Source organism: Callorhinus ursinus, unplaced genomic scaffold (genome assembly GCF_003265705.2).
Source record: "Callorhinus ursinus isolate GAN/ISIS: 27379988/994484 unplaced genomic scaffold, GSC_fseal_2.0 scaffold1, whole genome shotgun sequence".
NCBI classification, from domain to species: domain Eukaryota; kingdom Metazoa; phylum Chordata; class Mammalia; order Carnivora; family Otariidae; genus Callorhinus; species Callorhinus ursinus.
This window is the reverse complement of record NW_027397063.1, coordinates 99,983,247-99,994,025: the sequence shown is the minus strand read 5'-3', so window position 1 is coordinate 99,994,025 and position 10,779 is coordinate 99,983,247. Positions and strand designations below refer to the sequence as shown.

The 10,779-nt window shown below is 35.8% G+C and overlaps 1 pseudogene; it reads left to right on the top strand.

Annotated features, from left to right (window-relative positions):
• Positions 1-941, top strand: LOC112819997 (peptidyl-prolyl cis-trans isomerase FKBP3 pseudogene; annotated as a pseudogene).
• Positions 942-10,779: the final 9,838 nt, after the last annotated feature.

Here is a 10,779-nt window from a genome sequence, read left to right as displayed (position 1 = left end):
ATGGCGCGGGCCTGGACCGTGGAGCAGCTATGCAGCGAGCAGCTACCCAAGAAGGACATTATCAAGTTTCTACAGGACCACGGTTCAGATTCGTTTCTTGCAGAACATAAGTTACTAGGAAACATTAAAAATGTGGCCAAGACAGCTAACAAGGACCATTTGGTTACAGCCTACAACCATCCTTTTGAAAGTAAACCTTTCAAGGGTACTGAAAAGTATAAGTAAAGTGTCTGAGCAGGTGAAAAATGTGAAGCTTAATGAAGATAAACCCAAAGAAACCAAGTCTGAAGAGACTGGATGAGGGCCCACCAAAATATATAAAATCTGTTCTTAAAAAAGGAGATAAAACGAACTTTCCCAAAAAGGGAGATGTTGTTCACTGCTGGTATACAGGAACACTACAGGATGGGACTGTTTTTGATACTAATATTCAAACGAGTTCAAAGAAGAAGAAAAATGCCAAGCTTTTAAGTTTTAAGGTTGGAATAGGCAAAGTTATCAGAGGATGGGATGAAGCACTCTTAACTATGAGTAAAGGAGAAAAGGCTCAACTAGAGATTGAACCAGAATGGGCTTATGGAAAGGACGGACAGCCTGATGCCAAAATTCCACCAAATGCAAAACTCATTTTTGAAGTGGAGTTAGTGGATATTGACTGAAATAGCAATGCTTTGGATATAAAGACATCAGCAACAATAAAACATGGCCTTGAAGAAACTTATGTAACTAATTAGAGCTGGTTACTATTGTAAGGGAAGAGTCAACTGGAGAATTCAAGAACTCCGATATTGTTTACCCAATCCCCAACTTTTAATATATGTAATCCATTATAATTCCCTAAAGTTCAAAATATTTTACTACAGCTGTGTAAAATATTGGTTAAGGAGAAATGACTTTCCTTTTACCTCATGTTGTAAACTAAAAGGCTCAATAAAAACATATTCAGTGTCAAAAATAAAGACTGTTCATAGTAGTACTATTCATAAAAAGAAAAAAAAATATCCTTAAGCGAAAGAAAGGAGATAACACTTATGATATCCAATGTAGTACTAAAAAGCAATGGTGATGAAATCTACAGAAACAGCATGGATGAATCCCAAAAACATAAAGTGAGAGAAACCATATAAAAAGAGTACATATGTATGATTCCATTGATTAAAAATCTTTAAAGAAAGTGAAAACTAAATTATAGTGTTTAGTGATTCATACTTGTGATTTAACTATAAAGAAATGCAAGGAAATGATTACCATTAAAGTCAGGAAAGTGGTGACTTTTGGGGAGAAGGGGGCATATGGTTGGGAAAGGGCACAGTGGTTACTTCTGGTTACTGTCAGTGTTTTATTTATTGACCTAAATGGTAATAAATCATTTGGTTCTACATTTTTATCTTGTGTACTTTGCTCTATTTTATTTGACAATAAAAATATCAAAATAGCTCAAACTTTAGCGTTCACAATAATACATGGATTATTACTGTTGGCAAAAAATATAAATGTATTGCATTGTATTATATTATACATACTAACAACTCTATAGCTATAATATTTTTTAATCCCTGAAGACTATAGACAAGCAAATACATTCCTAACCAGTGTTGCACTACATTCCACCCCCTCCCTCCTTTTTCAAGGGCTTTGTTTCTTTCTTTCCTGCATCATCATCTTTCCTTCTCTAGAGGGCCATTCCCCTCAAAATCTAAACATGTAATGCCCCCATTTTATTTAATTAAAAAAAATAAAAAGAAACTCCCTTGTCCTTTGTCCTGACGTCACACTCTGATAACCTTTTGTTTTCTCTATTTCACTTCAAAGCAAAACTCCGAAAAGAGTTGGCCAAACTCAGTCTTCACTTCTCCCATTTTCTCCTGAACATTCCAATAAGGCTTTAATCACTACTCCACCAAAAGTCCTCTTGTCAATTCAACAGAGACCTCAATATTTTTAAATACAGTTTCTCAGTTTTCAGTCATTTCTTGTTTAACCTAGTGACTGCCTCAGATGTAGCTGGTTGATCACACCTTCTTCCTTGAAATCCTCTTCACCTGGCCTCTCAGAAACCACCCTCTTGTTTCTCCTACTTGGTGGGACTCATTAATACTCTTCTCAGAGTCTTCTGGATTGTCCTCATCTTCTGAAACTTTGTATATGCTCACACTAGCAAGTAAACTCTACAAAAAGAGAAACCTTATCTTTTTTATTCATTACTGTATCTCTAAAACTAAAATGATACCTGGCATATAGTATGCATTAAATAAATTTTTGGTAAGTGAATGGGTGGTCCACATTCCACCCATTAGTTCCAACTATTGTGCTAATGTCTTCACTCTCTCATCATTTCTTTAAATTAGATTTATCAGTGATCACTTAATGTTACAGGTTATGACCAACTAATGCTTTGTGTTTTGATTATTTAGTTTTAGTTATAATAAGCGTGGTGTCCATTGTGTTTCAACTCTGGGCCAAGAAATTGTCTTCTTTTGTTAATTTAATCCTCAATAGCCTTGTCCCATTAAGAATTATAATTTCTAGGCTGCAAGGTTGGTTCAACATCCGCAAATCAAGCAACATGATACATTAACAAAAGAAAGAACAAGAATCATATGATCCTCTCAATAGATGCAGAAAAAGCATTTGACAAAGTACAGCATCCTTTCTTGATCAAAACTCTTCAGAGTATAGGGATAGAGGGGACATACCTCAATATCATAAAAGCCATCTATGAAAAACGTACAGCGAATATCATTCTCAATGGGGAAAAGCTGAGAGCTTTTCCCCTATGGTCAGGAACATGGCAGGGATCTCCACTATCACCACTGCTATTCAACATAGTATTAGAAGTCCTAGCCACAGCAATCAGACAACAAAAAGAAATCAAAGGCATCCAAATGGGAAAGAGGAAGTCAAACTCTCACTCTTTGCAGATGATATGATACTGTATGTGGAAAACCCAAAAGATTCCACCCCAAAAGTGCTAGAACTCATACAGGAATTCAGTAAAGTAGCAGGATATAAAATCAATGCACAGAAATCAGTGGCATTCCTATACACCAACAACAAGACAGAAGAGAGACAAATCAAGGAGTCGATCCCATTTACGATTGCACCCAAAACCATAAGATACCTAGGAATAAATTTAACCAAAGAGGCAAAGGATCTGTACTCAGAAAACTATAAAATACTCATGAAGGAAATTGAAGAAGACACAAAGAAATGGAAAAATGTTCCATGCTCATGGATTGGAAGAACAAACATTGTGAAGATGTCAATGCTACCTAGAGCAATCTACACATTCAATGCAATCCCCATCAAAATACCATCCACTTTTTTCAAAGAAATGGAACAAATAATCCTAAAATTTGTATGGAACCAGAAGGGACCCCGAATAGCCAGAATATTGAAAAAGAAAAGCAAAGCTGGCGGCATCACAATTCCAGACTTCCAGCTCTATTACAAAGCTGTCATCATCAAGACAGTATGGTACTGGCACAAAAACAGACACATTGATCAATGGAACAGAATCGAGAGCCCAGAAATGGACCCTCAACTCTATGGTCAACTTATTTTTGACAAAGCAGGAAAGAATGTCCAATGGAAAAAAGACAGTCTCTTCAACAAATGGTGTTGGGAAAATTGGACAGCCACATGCAGAAGAATGAAACTGGACCATTTCCTTACACCACACACAAAAATAGACTCCAAATGGTTGGAAGACCTAAACGTGAGACAGGAGTCCATCAAAATCCTAAAGGAGAACACAGGCAACAACCTCTTCGACCTCAGCCGCAGCAACTTCTTCCTAGAAACATCACCAAAGGCAAGGGAAGCAAAGGCAAAAATGAACTATTGGGATTTCATCAAGATAAAAAGCTTTTGCACAGCAAAAGAAACAGTCCACAAAACCAAAAGACAACCGACAGAATGGGAGAAAATAGTTGCAAATGACATATCAGATAAAGGGCTAGTATCCAAAATCTATAAAGAACTTATCAAACTCAACACCCAAAGAACAAATAATCCAATCAAGAAATGGGCAGAAGACATGAACAGACATTTTTCTAAAGAAGACATCCAAATAGCCAACGGACACATGAAAAAGTGCTCAACATCGCTCGGCATCAGGGAAATCCAAATCAAAACCTCAATGAGATACCACCTCACACCCGTCAGAATGGCTAAAATTAACAAGTCAGGGAACGACAGATGTTGGCGGGGATGTGGAGAAAGGGGAATCCTCCTACACTGTTGGTGGGAATGCAAGCTGGTGCAACCACTCTGGAAAACAGTATGGAGGTTCCTCAAACAGTTGAAAATAGAGCTACCATATAATCCAGCAATTGCACTACTGGGTATTTACCACAAAGATACAAATGTAGGGATCCAAAGGGGTACGTGCACCCCAATGTTTATAGCAGCAATGTCCACAGTAGCCAAACTGTGGAAAGAGCCAAGATGTCCATCGACAGGTGAATGGATAAAGAAGATGTGGTATATATACACAATGGAATATTATGCAGCCATCAAAAGGAATGGAATCTTGCCATTTGCAACAACGTGGATGGAACTGGAGGGTGTTATGCTGAGTGAAATAAGTCAATCAGAGAAAGACATGTATCATATGAGCTCACTGATATGAGGAATTCTTAATCTCAGGAAACAAACTGAGTGTTGCTGGAGTGGTGGGGTGTGGGAGGGATGGGGTGGCTGGGTGATAGACATTGGGGAGGGTATGTGCTATGGTGAGCACTGTGAATTGTGCAAGACTATTCAATCACAGATCTGTACTTCTGAAACAAATAATTCAACATATGTTAAGAAAAAAGAAAAAGAAGAAGATAGCAGGAGAGGAAGAATGAAGGGGAGTAAGTCGGACGGGGAAACGAACCATGAGAGACGATGGACTCTGAAAAACAAACTGAGGGTTCTAGAGGGGAAGCGGGTAGGGGGATGGGTTAGCCTGGTGATGGGTATTAAAGAGTGCACATTCTGCGTGGAGCACTGGGTGTTATGCACAAACAATGAATCATGGAACACTACATCAAAAACTAATGATGTAATATATGGTGATTAACATAACAATAAAAAATTTTTAAAAAAGAATTATAATTTTTATTTTAATCTCACTATATATTATACTCTCATGATGAATCAAAGTCAAAATTCAAAGAACTGTTTCAATAATAAGTTTAAATTGTTACATCATTTTATGACCTCCATTTTCACCATTTATCCCATGTTTTTCATTGCCTTTAAAATGTTTGTTTTCATTGCCTTTAAAGTTTACCTCAAAACCAGAGAACATTTCTTACCCATAACTGGGTTCAGTCCTATTTCTTGGCAGGGATCCAAAAAGGAGGGAGAAGAATGAGGAAGAGATTCTTCATTTTGAGAAATTAGCAGCTACTTTTTCCATACAAAATTATACCGATCAATTTACCAAACATTTATTGAGAACTTCCAGGGCCCCAAATACTTGCTGAGGGCTACAGAAACAAGGTCTAAAAAGATTTCCTCTCTTCAAGTACCTCACAGCGTAGTAAAGGAACTTAACACTTCTAAAATGAGTCAGAGGTACATTAATTCATTATAGATTTAACAATCTGTTCTATCAGAAAATATTACTCATAACCTGGAAAAAACAAAAGAAATTATTAGCTGTTCTTCCAGGGTAAAATTGAGCTGACTTTATTGACTGGGCTATTTTATGACTCTATAAGGGCAGAGGTTAAGTTATAGATTTTGTTCAATAGAGATGCAAATAATTTCTGTTGGGTGGAAAAAAACTCTAAAAGTTTATTTCTCCTTGAGACATTAACCAGTTGTATAATCTACATACCTTATCTTAACATTCCTTTATTAAATCACACATATATCTACAACAGTGGTAAGCTGGAGCCAGTTCAGACTGCCTCATGAGAACCAATTGTTACGTTTATAGGAATTTTGAAAGCTCATTGATTGCACATTGGTAGTTTAAAATCAGACATGGTGAGAGTACGTGTACTACAAAAACTGGCAGACACTACAGATCAGGGCTTTTGCTTGTTTGCTTCCTGGAAAACCAGTTGAACCAGTTTTAATGTGTTATAGTTTCCTCATTAATTGATGAGTTAAATAAAATTAATGATTTATTTTTTTAATAAAATTAATGATTTAGATAAAATTTTTGACATACGTTGATTTTATGCCTTTATAACAGCCATGGTTTCTAGCCTTTTGAAAAGTATGTTTTAAGATTTGGTGTCAGTTGTCTTTCTCAGGAATTATTTAGCCATCATTCCATTATGTACATGAAGAACTTGATTTTCACAGTCACTGGAACAAATCCACAGAGATAGCTCAATGTGGCCTGTTTTAGGATGACAATCTAAAAAGTAACAACTGTAACAATTCATCTCAAGCAAAGGGAAAGAATAGGCAAAATAATATACAATTCTCGTACTTGATAAGTACTTGAATGTCCTAAATTCACCAACTTGACTACAAAGGAAGTCTCATTTTCTTTTAATGTATTGGTTGATTGGTAGGAAATTACCGATTTCGGTGTGTTCCAGATATTTCTGAGGATTCTACTTACTAGAGACTCTGAAATTCAAATCTTCACTTCTCAGAAAAGAGATAACTACTTAAATTTTAAAGAGCTTTGTTGGTCTCTTATGCAAATGTTCAAAAATACTGTCAGTCCAGGCTTAGCCATGATGATTCACTTTTCATTTTTACAGAGTAGTTTAAAAAATACCACTTTTAAGAACAAAAAATATTGTGTGGGATAATCAGATATAGGCATTATTACCCTCATTTTACAGATAAAACACACACACACACACACACACACACAGGTCCAGGCCTTCTCTTGGGAAACTTCACATACTCTACTGGGCAATTTTGAAGTGACTTGGCTGTGGCATTCTCCACAAAATGTAGAAAATAGAATAGAGACCACTTTAAATTAATAGAAAAGTGTATTACAGCACAAAGTTAAAAAGTATGCATACAGGCATCATAATCAAAGGACCAAGATTGAAGCTAGAGTTAGGTTCTTAGATTGTTTTATTTCCCATGCATATTCAACTAACAACTCATAATGGCCAAATCTGGCAAGCAGAGAAAACATTGGGTGAATCAAGGTGCTTCAGTTCGGGGTGTTTGGATTTTTAATTTGCAGATTTGCCATCAAGCAAGTTCTTGGTTCTTGACAGAAGTAGCAATGTTCTTCAGCCATAGGCTAAATTAGGTGCATGGACTTCTTTTTTTTATTGTTATGTTAACCACCATATATTACATCATTAGTTTTTGATGTAGTGTTCCATGATTCGTTGTTTGTGCATAACACCCAGTGTTCCATGCAGAACATGCCCCCTTGAATACCCATCACCAGGCTAACCCATCCCCCCACCCTCCTCCAGGTGCATGGACTTCTTTATAGTTTGGCCATGTGGCAGCAATTCTTTTTTTTTTTTCCATAATGAGGTTTTGCTCTTGTTTTTACATCACCAGTTAAATTTTGTTTTAAGTCACTATTGTGTTTTTCACAGTTGGATGTTAATTGTGGCTTTTGAAATAACTGGAGCTGAGTCATTTCAAGGCTTTTCATTGAGTAAAAATGCTTTTGGTAGCTAGGGTAACTTCAGGGAAGCTCTTTGATGAGGACTTTGCAGGTTAGGATTATACAAAGCTTTTGAGAATGGAAAAAAAAATGCTCAGTGAAGGTAAGTTTGGCTAAAACTTTTTGTTTCTCTTTGCACATGGAAAAGACAGTTATAGTAATGCCAACTTCATAGATAGCCCTGAATAAAATAATTGTCATTGGAGTGAATTTGTATGAATTTGAACATCAAATCAAAATACAGAGTATAATAAATCATAAGAACTATTTTTTTATTTTCTCATGAAAATGCAAATCTGACTTTAATTTATATAATGATTGCTTAGATTTTGTCACTTTCTTGATTGACTTTGGGGAAGAAGCAAATAAAATAGGAAATAAAACTTGGGTCTGATTGTATCTATCAAAAACAAAGGCCTCAGGGTAAGACTTTCCTTTATTTGAGGATAACTGTAAAAAATCCAAGGGTACCTTTGCACTTTTGTCCACTTGGCTAGGTTGAGCAGCATTTCCCAGAACTCCCTTCCTATGTTTCCAGTTAGGATAGTCCATGAGACAGATTCTTAGGAGATTGAGAAGGAAGAAGAGAACCCTTCCTTCTCTGGGCTCTATTTTGTAGCTCAAACATGTTCCTGATTTGCTGACTCATCCGATTGGTGTGAAGTACAGCTGAGCCTACAATTGTTCTATTTGCCCCTCCATTCTCCTTCTGTTTCTCTGACTCCTGGGCTATATGTGCATGTTTAGTTCTGTAAGGAACCGCCTGACTTCTGCAAAATACCCACATCACCACCACCACTAGAGGCAACAAGAATTGACACGGATTCAGTCCTTCCTTGAGGATTTTTAACTCATGCTTTTGAGTTCTCGTTTGCTGTTGGTCTCACCCATTTTATATTTATCTTCCCTTCCCAACTGTTTACTCTGAAGGCACTAAACTGCAGCACCAGATGTGAAGAAAACAGCCTTGCAGATACTGCTTAACCAGCTACATAAGGCCAAATCCTAAATATGTATCCTAAGGCTTTTGCTTCTCTGGTTGAGCCCTGAATGATACAGTGCTCCTTCAGAAACAGAGATGCACTTAAACAGTAGAATAAATACCAATACAAGATTTTTAACATAATTATCAAAACTATCAGAGGCATGGTCTACCAACAACAGTTGCCCATATCCCTAGTTGAATCCTACTACCCTATCTCTTAGTTAACAGACAAGCTGTAAAAAACATACAACACTAGGTGCTCTGAGAGGAATACCAAGAGATCTTAGATGAGGTAAAGGGAGTCTAGAACAAGTTATCCATTCTGTACTTGGGCAAACAGAAGGTTTGGATAGAGTTGACCCTGTTAAATATGATCAGATTAAGATAAATAGTGTGATAACTATGTAAAAATTCAAGTGAAAAAAATAGAGGAAAGAAATTCAATTACCTAAGACAGATAAACCATCCAATATGGAAAAAAGAAGAAAATATTCCACAATATTTGTTTTTTTATATAGAAAAATTTTAAAAAGAAAATGAAATCAATGAAATAAAATGGGACATGGCACCAACAGAATGTGATGGATAATGCAGAGCTAAGTCAGTCAAATAAGGACAAAACACTGTTCTACTATAAAACTAATATGTAAACTAGAAGCAAGAAATGACATAGAAATGGCTAAAACCTAACTACAAGCATGGATGGAAGGTTCAAGATAGTCACCATCAGCAGAAGGAAATAACAGTGATACAGTTCCATTTAAGAAAGATAACAGACATGATGTAATGGAAAACAATAGAACTTAAGAATAGTTAATGAATATGAAGCTGAGAAGGTCAAATAATAGCAGTATAGAAAATGTACACCATAATGCAATAGAATATATTTTCCAAAAATAAAAGAAGGGCTAAATCTAGAGCTTAAAAGAGCATCTCTAGAAAATACTGATATAAAATTATCAACACTGGAGCATATCTTGGTGAAGCTAGTGAACTTCTAGGATAAATAATTATTCAGATGTATAGACAGAAATATCACAGTATCAACAAAGGTTTTGGAGAGAATGCAGTCCAAAAGGGAATCCATCTGGCAGAAGATTTATTCACAGCAACACTCAAGCCAGAAGACAGTAGAATAATATCTACAGAGTTCTGAGGGGGAAGGAAAGTTACCCAGTATATTGTTGGAGTCTCAAGTATGGCAAACATGACAAACAAAAGAAAACATATGACACATTGGGGAATCTGGTACCCCTGGCCTCACATGACCTGGCCTCAGTCTTTAGGTTACTTGCTTAGCCTTTGGGAGGCTTAGCCTCTGGGATAAGGAAATATCTTTATGAGAGGCTAAAACACTCCATTTCAGTAATTTATTTACTTTCTGCATTGATTTATGGATAGGAATTAACTCAGAATCCTAGATCTGAAGTCTGCTTTTCTAAGTAGAATTTTAGGAGCCTGAGATAGTTAATAAAGTCCCACTGTGCATTTGGATGGATTTATTTATTAGGAGAATTTCAGTTATGCTCTTAGAATTTAATAAATCTAAAATTATGGGTTTAAAAAAATCTTGTATTCAGTATTTTTAGTTGACTTCACTGTGAACAACTCTCTAGATACCTATCTAGGTACCCAAATCTAGATACCCAAATCATCAGAACCAGAAGGGTCCAGCTATTTTGTTTTTCAACCAAGAGGTCTTAGATACATGAGAACTGTTCAACCTCACTAGCAAAAAATAAATGTAATTTTAGCAAAAATAATATGTTAATTTTTATGCACAGATTAGGAAGTTAAAAGTAATAGTTTTCTTAAAGTGAGTCAGGAATTCTCAAATATTCTTTGAAATTTAATTTGGTATAATATTTCTGGAAATCAATTTGAAAACTAAATTATCTCAAGATCTTTCTAAAAATAAGAATGACTTCCTTCTCTGGGCTCTGCTTTACTTTTATAACCTAAAGTTTAATGTAATTACAAATTAAATTATTAGTTCCAAATGTGGTACCCAATGAGTTATGAGATAGCCTAAAATGTAGATTTTTCAAAGGAAATATCTAGGAACTTGTTGCACAACTATAAAAATTCATTGAGCTATCAAGAATATATAAATGGGGTCAAGAATTGGTTAGTTGTGAGGATCTGTAAAGAGACTTTATGGAGAAAACTAATACCATGTATGAGTTCCTCA